Source organism: Cebus imitator, unplaced genomic scaffold, assembly GCF_001604975.1.
Source record: "Cebus imitator isolate Cc_AM_T3 unplaced genomic scaffold, Cebus_imitator-1.0 Scaffold43, whole genome shotgun sequence".
Classification (NCBI taxonomy): Eukaryota; Metazoa; Chordata; class Mammalia; order Primates; family Cebidae; genus Cebus; species Cebus imitator.
This window is the reverse complement of record NW_016107358.1, coordinates 3695772-3708709: the sequence shown is the minus strand read 5'-3', so window position 1 is coordinate 3708709 and position 12938 is coordinate 3695772. Positions and strand designations below refer to the sequence as shown.

The 12938-nt window shown below is 39.3% G+C and overlaps 1 pseudogene; it reads right to left on the bottom strand.

Annotated features, from left to right (window-relative positions):
* The window catches only part of LOC108302878, a 6689-nt pseudogene extending 3302 nt beyond the window's left edge, over positions 1–3387 (bottom strand).
* Between the last annotated feature and the right edge of the window lie 9551 nt (positions 3388–12938).

The following is a 12938-nucleotide window of genomic DNA, read 5'->3' as shown; positions in this document are numbered from 1 at the left end:
TAAAATGAATTATCTCTCTTATGATATTTACCTAAATTTATCAAACATACCAAAATATGTAACTTCAGCAACAAATGTTGTGTTCCAGTCCCATTCCTCACATTTGTAGGGCCTAAGAATTCAAACAGAAGTTCACATACCATATGACTAAGTATTTAAAATTATAAATCAAGTTAACAAATTATTATATAAAATATGTACAATTGATTTGCCTTATTCTCAAATTCTGTATCTGCTAATTTGCCTACTAGCTAAAATTTATTTGGAATCCCCAAATCAGCTCTTGAGTCACTGTTGCAGACATTCACAGACTGTAATGGAAGGACAAATCTTTGAGTTGCCAATGTGCGTGCTCCCAGCTGAAATGAACAAGGCAAAGCACTGCCTCCTCCCTTCAGCATTCATCTGGTAAATGGGTGTCCTTTTTATGATCTATTTAATGTCATATTTTTTTAATTTTAGTGCTTTTTGTTGGTAGTTTTGCTGTTGAAAATGGCCTCAAGTGTCATGCTGAAGTGCCAGATAGCAGGTCCACAGCCCATTAGAAACTGGGCAGCACAGCACGAGGTGAGTGGCCAGTGGGTTAGCAAGCTTCTTCTGTATTTACAGCCACTCTCCATCACTCACATTGCTGCCTGAACTCTGCCTCCTGTCAGACCAGTGGTAGCATTAGATTCTCGTAGGAGCATGAGCCCCACGGTGAACTGCACGTGGGAGGGATGTAGCTTGCATGCTCCTTATGAGAATCTAATGCCTCATGACCTGTCACTGTCTCCAATTATTCCCAGATGGCACTGTCTAGTTGCAGGAAAACAAACTCAAGCCTCCCACTGATTCTACATTATGCTGAGTTGCATAATTATTTCATTATATATTACAATGTAATTATAATAGAAATAAAGTTCACAATAAATGCAATGCACTTGAATCATCCTGAAACAATTCCCCACCCCTCAATCTGTGGAAAAATTGTCTTCCATTAAACCGGTCCCTGGTGCCAAAAAGGTAGGGGATCGCTGCCATACAGTGCTCCTAACTGCAGGGAGGCTGTAATGAGTTTTATGGAGAACATATGATAGGCATTGCTCAGACATGAGTGATAGTGCTGTTAGCCCTGAGTTCAGCATTAATGAATCAACAATACATGTTAAATAATGTGTCTTTTAACAGGAACAGTTTATGTACTCAGCAGTTGATTAAAATGCTGTGACCAGAAACCTAACCATGCATTTCCCCTAGGGCAATGATTCAGGATTTGATAATTCAGTGTTCCCTGTGACTTTATAGGACATAACTACCACAAATAACAACAATCAACTGCTGGCCTCCTACTGTAAGAATTACACATTCATAAAGAAACAATAAAAGAAGATGTGCAAAGCTATGGTTTTTAGATGACTAAAAATTATTTTCTGAAATATCAAAGAAAACAGACTGTAATTATTATCATGGATGTCTTGCTGTCCTGTGAACAGGTTGGCAATGTTTGGATGAATTGTAAAGACACACATAGTTCTTGCAGTATTGTGTATATGCTCCATTTTTTTTTTCTTGCCTTCGTTTCAGCGAAGACACTAATAGTGTTGTTATCATAAAAACTTCCATATAGTTTGTTCTATGTGTAGGAATAAACCAAAGGATTAAAGATGTAATTGTTTGCAATATATACAAAATATAAATACATTTTTATCTAAGAGCAAACTTCAATAAATACTAAAATTGAAAAATTAAAATTATTTTTAATGTTACCTTTCCTCCAAAATAGTTTTTGGAGGAAAATAAGAGAAATAAGAGAAAAAAGTAAGAGAAAAAATAGAAATTGTGTTACATGAAATCAAAATGTACAATTAAATATCAGCAAAGATTATGATTAAATATCAACTTTTAAAATAACACATTTAAATGAATTAACGTTTTAAACTTAAATGTTTTAATGAAACCACTCACAATTCTAGCTTTCAATATCCATCTTGTTGCCAACATGAAAAATTGGTATCACTCAAGCAACCTCTAGATCTATATATAAATTTAAAATAATATGGTGGTTTAACATACCAAAATGTCTCTTAGCTACTATGTGCAACTATTAAAAAGACCTTGCTAATTCCCAAGTACCTCCTGAACCACAAACCGAAGGAGAAGCAGGAAATGAATGCTGAGCAACATTGAAAAACAGTGTTTTGTTGTACAAGAATAGAAGGATTGGGCTGGGTGTAGTGGCTCATGCCTGTAATCCCAGCATTTTGGGAGGCCGAGGTGGATGGATCATTTGAGGTCAGGAGTTCAAGAGCAGTCTGGCCAACATGGCAAAACCCCATCTCTACTACAAATACAAAAATTAGCCAGGTGTGGTATTGGGCTAATTTTTGTATTTGTTTGTTTGGGGTTACAGGTGGGCACCTGTAATCCCAGCCACTTGGGAAGTTGAGGAAAGAGAATCGCTTGAGCCTGGGAACCAGAAGTTACAGTGAGCCAAGATTGGGCCACTGAACTCCAGTATGGGTGACAGAGTGAGACCCTGTCTTAAAAAAAAAAAAGAGAGAATAGAAGGATTTGACAAATTAATTAATTTACCTTTTCTCTCTCTCCCAAATGATCTCACCACTTAAATTCTCCCTATACTCTGGAGTAGTGCTTTTGTTTGTGCCAACAGCAGGGATGCAACCCCAAAATTTCCATAGCATTCAGATGCAGTCATTTACCATTTCAAGGACATTAGAGAAGGATGTTGAGAGGCATATCCCTGGGGCATGAACAATGTCAGTCATTAAAAGGGATATTTGAATTTGAGCACTGGCATATCTGGGCCCTCAATCCTAGCCCAGTGTCTTAAGAAGGTGCTGGTTACTCCTAATAAAGGTAAGAGAGGCTGCATTGAGAAGGAAGGTCACTGCAAGCATTCCCGATCTCACTGGAGCATGGTGCACATCAGGCCATTGGCTGGACACAGCCACGTGGACGTCTGGAGACCGTGGCATGGTGCACTGCATCTGAAGTACCTGCCTGGGCTAGCTATAGCTCTGATCTGAATTAAACATGTTCCCCTGGTTGGAGCTGAGTTTCCTGCTGTCAGCATAGCAGAAGACCCTTGCAGCCTTAGGTACAAAATCAGGTAACATTGTGAAATGTTTAATGTTGTCCATGTGATTTTTGGAGGGCATCTAACCATGGATTCGTGTTCTGTTGATTGGCCAAGATATATTGCCTCTTCCAACCCTTGGAATTAAAGAAACACTTTTATTTATTTACTTTTTGGTAACTGACTGACTTACTCCTTCCACCTTCGACAGCCAATTCCTCTTTGTTTTCCAAATGTAGCAACATATACTCATTCCTAGGGTTCATCACATTAATGGCAACAAGAACAACAACAATAAAGGCAAGCATTTCTGGAATGCTTACTGAGTGCCAGACAGTGTTCCAAGCACTTTAGATGTCTGCACTAATTTGTCCTCACAGCAAGCCCAATAGATGGGCACAATTTTACCAAAGAGGAAACTGAGGCACAGAGAAATTGAAGGGACCTGTCAAAGTAAGGTTACAGAGGCAGTCTAACTCTAGTTCAAGCTCTTCTGTAATTTGCTACGTGATATTATGGGAGATGAAGAAATGGTATGTTTTTTACCTGCCATAGACACGCTTGGCTGGTTTTACAGAAAAAATAGATTTTCCTGCAAATGGATTGAAAATAATACATACCAAGAAATAGCATTGCTATATGTTCACACATTGCTTTTCCTTCTGCAAGATGATGCCATTGTTGATACCATTAATATCAGAACTGCCTTCTATTTAGAACTCCTTGTTAGCATTTTTTAAATAAAGGGCCTCAGGTGTTGATGTAGAAGAGTGAACAGAAGAAAGAATTCCATGCAACTTATCACTGGTCAAAAATCTGCAAAGAACCTACCAGCCTCAGGAAGGTGTTTGCAATGCCCCCGAGTGTCACAGTTCATGGGGCAGGAAACAGTTAAATAATTTCCCCCAAGGTCACCCCTAATGTCAGTAGAAGAGCTGGGCAGGGAGCCCAGGCCCCTGGCTCCCCTCCCTGAGTTTCAGGAAGCAAACCACACTCTGACATTTAATCGGTGAGACATTCTGTTTGTGTTTAAGCATTCCCTCTCAATATTTGCAACCCAAACCCTGTAGCATGGAGTCAGTGCCTGAGAAACTGGGAAGAAAATCTGACCCAAAGCCAAACTGCCAGTCCTAGATGCAGGAGGAATAAAGTTAAATCCAGCCATGTTCAACAAATGGTGCCATTAAAAAATCATCTTTTAAGACTTTCTCCTAATCCCCAATGTAAACACAAGTCAAATAACATTATGGTAGATGTGGTCATTATAATAAGATTCCTGATCCTCAGCCAATGGCCCTCTCTTATTTCAAGCAATGTTTTATGCAACCAAATTCTAGGACATTCTCTGAGAATTTGTTACAGAGGGATTTGATCTGTATCCTAACAGGGTACCATCACACATCTTAAAGAGTGGAAGGAGTGCGATGGATGGCGACCATCTATTGGCAGGAGGGAGACCTATATGGTCTATTTTTCAGAACTCTGAGTGCTGAGCCAAGATTAAAGCAAGAGAACTGTCATGAAGGATTGGTGTGTTAAGCCTGAGGCTGCTTTGGTTTCACCTTGTCTACAATTATGGAAAGGCCTACATCTTGCCTGTTCTGGGTAGAAGAACAGACTGAAAAAAGTTCACCCACCTTACAAAGCAGCTACATTTCCCTGTTGTTTTTAAAACCCTGCCTTCACCTTGGAGATGACCCTGTCAATTCAGTCCTGAAAAAGACCTTTCTTTCAGAACAGCCTCTTCCTGGTGCTCTCACTCCTTGGCACTGGCCAAGGGTCCTCTTTGCCTCCATAGAATGGGTCCATCTTCCACCCCCACCTTGCACCCCCCACCATGGAGACCATGAGAAGAAACACAGAGACACCAGGAGGCCTCAGTTAGGCTTACACTGGAGTCTTCTTGTTGGATCTCTTTGTTTTCACATAGACTGTCTGCCAGGTTTCTGACTCTTTGTATCCCAGGGACTTTGTCTGGAGTCTTCATCACTGCCTGAACTGTCCTTTGGGCCCCAGGATATGCCTTCCTGGGTCTGTGGAAAGTCACTAAGCCCTGGAAGACTGGTGGACTTTCTCATTCATCTGATTCAGAGTGAATGCATCTTGCATATGTGAAGTCCCAGACTGGGCCACTCTCGGTATTTGCTGTCCAATCTTGACACAGTATTAGTGAGCAGGAACCACCCATATCAGAATGTAACTAGAAACTCCACCATGGGCTTGTTGAAATCTCCTGTCAATGTGTGACGGTCACTCTGTGCCAGATTGGTCTGCCTGACACCACAGAGCCCACCAATGTGTGCCCCATTGTATAGCAGGCATGCTTTAGGCTGTCTCTTCAAAGCTCCTTTGTAGTCCTTTAGAGATTGTTTCAAGTGGCCTTCCCTGGAGTGTTCTAGTTTGAGCCTCTGTGTATTCTCTGTTGGATGTAAAGTCAGTTGGTAAGTCTCCAAAAGCACATGATTTGTGTTTTCACTTGAATTTTCTACTGACAACACAACCCAGACAATTGGCTACCCAAACATGGTAGAATTCAGTAATAGTTTAGTGTTTCCTATTAGTCATATGACTCTCATCTATTAAACAAGATAGTCCGTTTCTATTAGTCTGTTTTCACACTGCTGATAAAGACATAGCTGAAACTGGACAATTGGACTTGCGGTTCCAGTGCCTAGAGATGCCTCACAATCATGATGGAAGGAAAAGTGGAACAAGTCACTTGTGCAGGCAAACTCCTGTTTTTAAAACCATCAGATCTCGTGAGACTCATTCACTATCACGAGAACAGTACTGGAAAGACCCACCCCCATAATTCAACCACCCCCCATTGGGTTCCTCCCACAACATGTGGGATTCATGGATGCTACCAGATGAGATTTGGGTGGGGACATAGAGCCAAACCATATCAATATCCAAATTGTTCATTCTGGGAATCTTTCTCTGGTGCCCTAGTGTGTATCCTTTCTTCCTTCCTTTAAATCAATACTTTTCTTCTTGTAAATCCCACATTTAAAATGATAACATTGAACTATTTGTCCATTGGATGCTTAGATTTCCTTCCTTCCTTCCTTCCTTCCTCCCTTCCTCCCTCCCTCCCTCCTTCTTCCCTCTCTCCTTCCCTTCCCTTCCTTCTTTCCTTCCTTTCTTTCTTCCTTCCTTTTTTCCACTTTTTGCTTCTTCCTTCCTTCCTTTTCACAAATTGAATGACACCTATTCGTCAGGTACTGAGAGAAGAGTCACTTGCAATGCTAGGTAGTGAATGTTATAATAGGCGCAAACATATGGCTGTATTTGAAAAACCTCATACCTTTTAACTTAAAAAAATTAAATGTTAATTTTCCAAGAAAACATAATTACTTGTTTAAATCATCATAAATAATTTATTTTAGATAATTTACATCCTCTTTTATGTTTATTAATTATGTTCATGGGCTGATTGAATTGAAAGTTGCTATATTACACGCCAACCTATTGCTAGGTAACAACTAAAAGTAATACATTCCTGTAGACATATCTATGTCTATCTGTCTATCTATCTATCTATCTATCTATCTACACGTGTATATCCTAATAATTTATATAAGTTCATGTCTACAGATGAATATCTACCTATTTATACATACATATTTCTTTACCCTAATACTTAGAAATCAAACCATCATTAAACCACACATATACAGAGATAATTACAAATAGGTAAATACAGAATGTTCCATTGAAGGTCACTATCATGGCCTCAGTAATCATTAAAATGACTCAGTTGATGCTATTTGTTAAATGCTCCTGATTCTGACAGCACATTCAAAGTGCACTCGTCAGTAATCAGAAGTTCTGGACAACTCTGTCAAGGTTGTCGTGGTGTGTGGAGACATGGATGGTGGAATTTGAGTCTTAGTCTTCTGTCTTTGATCAATAAGCTAAAAAAGGGTATTTATTTATCTAAGTAAATATATGTTATATATATTTGTGTGTATAATTTATTTATATTTATGTTTATACATAGGTGTGGTTTTAGTGACTTTTGTTTTATTGTTGCAATTGTTTGCTTTGTTTTAAATAAAGTTGATTCAGTGCCTCCAAAATTGTCTCACCTAAATGATGTTGTAACTTTCAGCCTAAAGAACAGTCTTTATATTTTCTGAATTCATTTTTCTTGTTTTTCTTCAATGTGTGGGGTTATTTTGGGAGGCCGGGGTAAATAATAGCAAATTGAAACTTTGTATTTATTTGTAACTTTGTATTTTCATTTATTCCTCATAAATACATGACTTAAAAAAAAAAACCTAAGCATCCAATGAACATTGGAAATAGTTCCATGTTATCATTTTAAATGTGGAATTTATAAGAAAAGAAAATATAATCACTTATTTAAATCATCATACATTATTTATTATGAATAATTTATAATTTTTCTACTCTGAATTATGCTTAAAGCAATCTTTAACAATTTTTTATAATCTAGCAATTGTAATATTTCATTATATCTAATTTTATGGTTCATAGAATAAATAGTATTAATCATCTGAAAGTAAGAAAAGTTAAAAAGAATTTGAAGAAAAATGTAATACTTTCTGAATAAGGGGCTTATGGAATAGTTTCTTTTTTTCTTTTTTCATATTTTTTTTTACCATTATCAAGGAAGTAGGCTGTACAAAGTCAAATAGTAATCTATATTATAATGAAAAACATGTTTCCCACCCCATTCTTCCCCACACCCTCAGAGACTATTCATATTTCTAAATAACATATTTTCTCCATAATTTCTCAATTTATCATTTTAGGCCAGTCTTTCCTGACTTTCTGTTACGGTAGATCAGGACCTGGCTCTCTTACGTTACCACACCTTCCCTCCACTCTTCTCATTTCCCAATAAAGATGAAATGGCATGTTTGTTTAATCAATATTCAGCAATGACAGTATCTTGATTCTATAAATATTGCTTATTTCTGAGCCAAGATTGTATTTTCTTACTCCAACAACTTTTGGGTTTATTTTTCTAATGGTGGTAATAATCCCATTACATTTTTATTGCTTAGTTTTCTGCATACCTAATTCTTCACCAGGGCTCCAACAGATTCAACTATTTGTTTGTTCATTCAAAAAATATACCACCAATGCCTCTATGTTGGGCACAATTCTAGGTTCTACAAATTCATCAGCAGACCAAAGAAACAAAAATCCCTGCTCTTTGACAGTTTACATTCTAGTGGGGGAAAAGTCAACAATTTAAAGTAAACATAATGACCTAGTAAGTATTATATTTCTAGAATATAAAATGTCCTCTGGGAAGATGTCAGGCAAGTTACAGATGGAGACCAGGGCAAATCAATGAATCCATGTCCATGCTCAGTAGAGATGGGAGAATCAGGAGTGCTGAGGCAGGGTGGCGGTGGGGGGTGGGGGGGGGGTGGGGAGTGCTGCTGCAATTGTAAATAGGTTGGCAGTATGGGCCTCATGGAGATTGAAAGTGAGAAAAGAGTAAAAGGAAGTGAAAAAGTGAGCCAGGTAAGTGTGATGTGAGGGGCCGAGGCAGGAGGATTGCATGAGGCCAGGAATTTGAGACCAGCCTGGGACACATAGTCAGATCCCATCCAAAAAAAGAAAAAGAAAGAAGAATAGAGAGGATTGTCCCATACCAAGGGAATATCTAGGGCAACGTGGGCCCAGAGGAAGGGGCATGCTAGGGTGTTCAAGGACCTGCAAAGGGACAATGATTGCCAAGACAGAGTGAGGAAGAGCATCTGGGGTCCACTTTGTTGGTTTTTATAAAGCATACATTTTTATGCTAAGAGAGGCTGAAAGGTTTTGTTTTAGCTTCAAACAAAAGTTGTTTCATCTGAAGACAATTAAATCTGCCTTTTATCTAACAGATTATAACTACATCCAGTGGGTTTAATGGATAGATAATAGCCAGTCTACATCATAAGTGGCCAAAACCTCCAAAAGTTCCTTTGCATGTCATACACGAGATAAGTAGTTTCAATGGAAATAGCTGAATCATTCAACCATGCATGTCTGTCTATACTACAGCTGGCATTCCTGTTATCTTCCCTAGGGGCGTGGCCTCCAATCTGATGTTAACATCACATCCATAATTTCTCTCTTCTCTTTCTGGAGGATGCAATCCCAGACATACACACAGTTATTTTCTTCTTAGCACAGACCCTAAATTTGCCCTTCATCATGGAACTCATCAAAGACAAATCATACCCTTCAAGAAGCAACAGTGATGAAATGTGTTTCAGATTGCCCTTTAGAACAAAACAAAAGCTGCCTCTCTTATGGGGTAAACCTTTCTCCAGCTCCCTTGCTTTAATTAGTGCTACTTCCATATATTAAAAGCTGTTTGTACAGGACGTAGACTCAGTGTCACATAAATAAAGAATCATGAAGAGACCAGCAGAAAGGTATAGCAGCAAAGAATTCGCCTTTTGGCTTTTCAACATTTTGGTTAATTCAACAAGGAATCTTTGCAGGGTATTGTCAGGAAAATGCCAAGACTCCATCAAATGCTGTCTCTATCTCTGCCACTCCAGCTAACCCTGGAAGTCCTGTGGCCACTCACTCATGATCTGTAGATCATTTACTCCAACTTTCAGAAGATTAATATAGGTTTGTTTTGCAAAAGTAAGTATGTGACAAGGTGGGCTGCAACAAGAATCAGCAGTCCTGGGTCCAGCCCTGCTCTGCTAAGAAACAGAGCCCTTCCTTCCACCCGGAAAGCAGGTGGCGGTTGACCACCCTCCCTCCAAGCCCACAAAAGCACAATCCAATTATTTGCCCTGAATACTATGAGCTGCTATGAATACACTCTCGGGGACAAGCTTAGGACTTTATGGTCTCGAAATAATTAGTCCCAAGGACTCCTGGGAAAGAGGTTATTTGTGAGGCGATTTGCAGAAAGGAAAGATTTGTTCAAAATCAGTAGTATGATAAAGCACACTGAATGCTACAACTCAAATAATCACATTATTTCAAACAGAAGGATTTCAGTAACCCTATATGTTGTCCTTGGATAACGAGGAACTTGCTTGTCTAGTACTCCGAGGTACTGACAGAATTCTTGATTATAGTCAGTCAGAAATAAATTGTTCTTTTTTAAGGCCAGGATGGGATATATACACACAATTTCATCCAGAAAAACCTTGTGGGACCCTGTGCTAACAAGTCTTCCTTAGCAGTTCCCACGTCACCAGGTGTACTATGAGGACCTTTGTTGTTGGTATTCATTCCCTAATGACTTCTGAAAAGTTGTAACTTTAAGAGACTTTGTCTTTTAATTGAGGCACAATTAGCTTCTAGTATTAGACCTAAAAAAAAAAAAAAATACCTGACAGTGAATTGAAGTGAAGGTGGATGGCTGATTTTTAAAGGGAGACCAGAAATGCTATATATTTGTGCCAATTCTGCTTTGTTGGAAGTTCCATAATTTTACCTGTTATGTGTTCTGGAATCCTTATTAAAGTTTTGATCCAAAACAAAAAAAGAAAAAAAAAAAAGAAGGAAGGAAGGAGGTAAGGGATGAATGGAGGGAAGGAAGAAACAAAGGAAGAAGGAAGGAAGGGAGGGAAGGAGGGAGGGAGGGACGTAGAAACCAGAGCAGACTGACCATTAATACGTAAGAGACTGTCCCCAACCTTTCTCTGGGTATCACAGGGTCAGTGGAAGGCAAGCTAGTCTTGGCTCCTGTCCAGGGGACTCATTCCTGCACATCTTGGAAAATAGCTTGTCATAACCAATTTATTGTATATCAGAAACACCACTATGAAGGGTTAACTCAACAGTCCTTTTACAGAGAAGAGTTGAGGGCAATTTGTAAATTCTAAAATGTCTCAAAACGGAGGGTACTCAACAAAAGATTTTGCAGTCCCTGTGTTTTAGAAATAATGTGATTCTCAAAGGTAGCCCATAATAGAAACCACCAAACAAGCGTTGTCCAGCTTCCCAGGGCTTAGCCCGATGGGGCAGAACCATTTAACTCAGAAATGCCACTTCACAGTTCAGCAGAAAAACACAGACGTGTGTCCTAAGAAATAAAGGAAGGACACAAAGAAATGCTGCAGTTCTCCTTTTCTACCCTAAAAGATTCAGATATTTGGGGGTTTTAGCACAGTTTAGTTTCATAAATAGTAGGCTAGGAAGGTTTGCTCAACCACGGAAGACTATCTAGCATACCTCTCTCTGATTACTGTGAATTTGATGTTAAGTGTTTGGTGGGATTACTAACTGAAAAACTCTGGGCTTTAGTAGCACCCAAAGCTTTCACTTCCCACCTTGAGTCCCAAAACGCGTCATGAACTCAACCCTGAACCCAGGCAGCAGGCTGCTTCAGAGAATTTTGAGGACATTTCTCTCTAAACACAGGCAGCTTAGACAGCAGAGCACCTGCAAATAGGTTAATGAGCCTCAGCATTGCCGGAGTTGTCAAGACCAACTGTTGAGAATTCCCATGGAGTTAAGTAGGATGTGAATCCGGCTCGCAGTAGATATCATTACCTACGCTGTCTGACTTCCTGCTTACAGGTTTTGCAGCACACTTGGGCTTTTACCCTTCAGCTCAACTGTTTGGTGGCAGTTGGACTGGGGGTGGTTGGGAGTATTATTTAAAATGCCTCTCTTCATGGGCAGAGGCCCTGGTGTTTATTCTCGGAGCTGTCTTAGGCATAGAGTGCTTTTTGAAAAATTCAACATACTCGATTCATGTTTATGTACCAGGAAAGGAAGCAATCAGCTTATGTTCTCAGATAAAGAACTGTGACTGGTCACTTACAGCATGGCATTTGGGTGTTTAATAGTCATGAGACACAAAGAAGAAGAAAGACAGGAATAACGTCCTGTGCTCTAAATGCAGAACCTCTTAGGTCCAAACGCTCAAATCCTTACTATCCTTATGACCTGCATGAAGACCATTTTCAGTGTCAACCTCTGAAGTGTATGATACAAACAGAAAGTGCACGTATTGTAAGTGTACACCCCATACATCCTCATGAAGTGAACACACCCATGTAGACATAATGAAGACCAAAACTCAGGACAGTATCAGCACCCAGAAACACCACTCATGCCGTTTCTAGTCTAGCCCCTCAGGAGAACCACTACTCTGGCTTCCAACGCCTGGGATGTTTTTGGTCTTGAACTCTACACAAATGGAATCACACAGTATATACTCTTTCATGTCTGGCTTTTTTCAAGTATGTAGAGATTTTACAAATATGTCCTTATTAACAAGCCTTTAACATCATTGTCCTGTTGACAAGGAAATCATTAACCTGCAGCAGTTTGCTAATGCAACAGTTTGCTCTCTTCACAATGAGTAAAGACATTCGCACTGGAAATAAATGTATATACATGGCTGCATTAAATGCTTCAGCCTGCCAATAAACACATCCAGTCTCCAGCAGGGGGAAAGGAACTCTCACAGTGCCTTTTCCAAAAGAGTAAGATAACGTGAGCTTTGCTGTGCAGCCACAACAAAAAGCTGAACAGCAGGAGGATGAGTTGGGGAATTTTACTCTCTGAGCTAAAGCATAAAGCTAGTGACATGTACAAGAAACTCAGATTTAGTGGTTGAGTGTTGATGTTTCAGAATGGAAAATTAGAGCTTGATGTCTAATTGCAGGAAGAGCTGTTTCCTACCACTTTATTTTAGTGTATTCCCAATAAACAGGCTACTGGAGGTGATATCTGACTTCTTAGTTTGTAGCTGGCTTAATCAGACAAGTGACTTTTCTAGCCTCTGGTCAAAGAAGGGACAAGCATAATAGTAATAATAATAATAATAATAAAATCTCTTTCATGCCTGAGCTCAATTAAAACAGCAAAACTTTGCCACTGATGATAAAGCAAGGCAAAGGATTTA